This window comes from Henckelia pumila, chromosome 4, assembly GCF_033568475.1.
Source record: "Henckelia pumila isolate YLH828 chromosome 4, ASM3356847v2, whole genome shotgun sequence".
Lineage (NCBI taxonomy): Eukaryota > Viridiplantae > Streptophyta > Magnoliopsida > Lamiales > Gesneriaceae > Henckelia > Henckelia pumila.
In genome coordinates this window covers 34,675,249-34,676,842 of record NC_133123.1, presented here as the reverse complement: position 1 = coordinate 34,676,842, position 1,594 = coordinate 34,675,249, and positions in this window count along the sequence as shown.

The following is a 1,594-nucleotide window of genomic DNA, read 5'->3' as shown; positions in this document are numbered from 1 at the left end:
TCCGATCCTGTTCGGAGCTTCCGATCGTGCCTTCGGAGCTTCCGATCCGTCCGATATCCAATTTATTTAATTAGCATTAATTATTTAATTACTCAATTAGGGTACGAGCTACTATATTCTCCCCCACTTAAGATATTTCGTCCTCGAAATCAGATTTTAAGTACCGAATGCAATACAGAAATCAAAAACATTCTTTATTCAAATCAAACGTTTACAGAGTTTGCAACTGAATACAACTTAAGAATGAAATCAAAACAACTCAGGATGGTCTTCACGCATCCTGTCCTCAAGCTCCCAAGTAGCTTCCTCAGTGCCTCGGCGCTGGCACTGAACTAAAATCAAAGGAATGACTTTGTTCCGTAAAACCTTATCCTTATAATCCAGGATACGAATAAGTTTCTCAACATAAATCAAATCCTTGTCTACCTGAACCTCAGACCGCTGCAGAATATGAGATTCATCCGCCACATACCGTCGCAACAGAGATACGTGGAACACGTCATGAATACTGGATAGATGCGGTGGCAAAGCTAGTCGATAAGCCAAATCGCCAATGCTCTCCAAGATCTCGAACGGACCGATAAACCTGGGAGACAACTTGCCCTTAAGGCCAAATCTGAGAATCTTGCGGAAATGTGACACTCTCAGAAACACTTTCTCCCCGACATTGAACTGCAAAGGCCTACGCTTTATATTAGCATAGCTGGCCTGACGATCCTGTGCAGTCTTAATCCGTTTCTTGATCTGATCAACAATGTCTATCGCCTGCTGGATAAACTCCGGTCCCTCAGCCTGTCTCTCCCCCACTTCTTCCCAGAAGAGTGGAGTACGACAACGTCGCCCATACAACGCCTCAAAAGGTGCCATCCCAATATTAGTATGATAGCTGTTGTTGTACGCGAACTCGATCAACGGCAAATGATCCTGCCAGGCTGAACCAAAATCCAAAACGCACGCTCTAAGCATATCCTCCAAAGTACGGATAGTGCGCTCTGACTGACCATCGGTCTCCGGATGATAGGCAGTACTCAAACTGAGAGTAGTACCCATCGCACGTTGAACACTCCCCCAGAATCTAGAAGTGAACCTGGGGTCCCGATCGCTGACAATGCTCACAGGCACTCCATGAAGTCGAACGATCTCCTGAATGCACATCCGTGCCATGCGATCCACAGAGTACTCTCGGCTATAGTCAATGAAATGCGCTGACTTGGTGAGTCGGTCCACCACAACCCAGATAGCATCACAGTTCCTCGGGGATACCGGCAAATGGGTCACAAAGTCCATTGTGATAAACTCCTATTTCCATTCAGGAATAGGTAGACTGTGAAGCAATCCTCCAGGTCGTCGGTGCTCTGCCTTGACCTGTTGACACACCAAACATCTCGAAACAAACTGATAAACACTGCGTTTCATACCCTTCCACCAGAAATGAGTACGTAGATCCTTGTACATCTTGTTGCTCCCAGGATGAATACTCAACTTAGTGCGATGTGCCTGAGACAAAATCTCCTCTCGCAACTCTTCATCCTGCGGAATCACAAGCCTACCAGACAAACACAGAAAGCCATCTGACTGATAATGAAATCCAGAC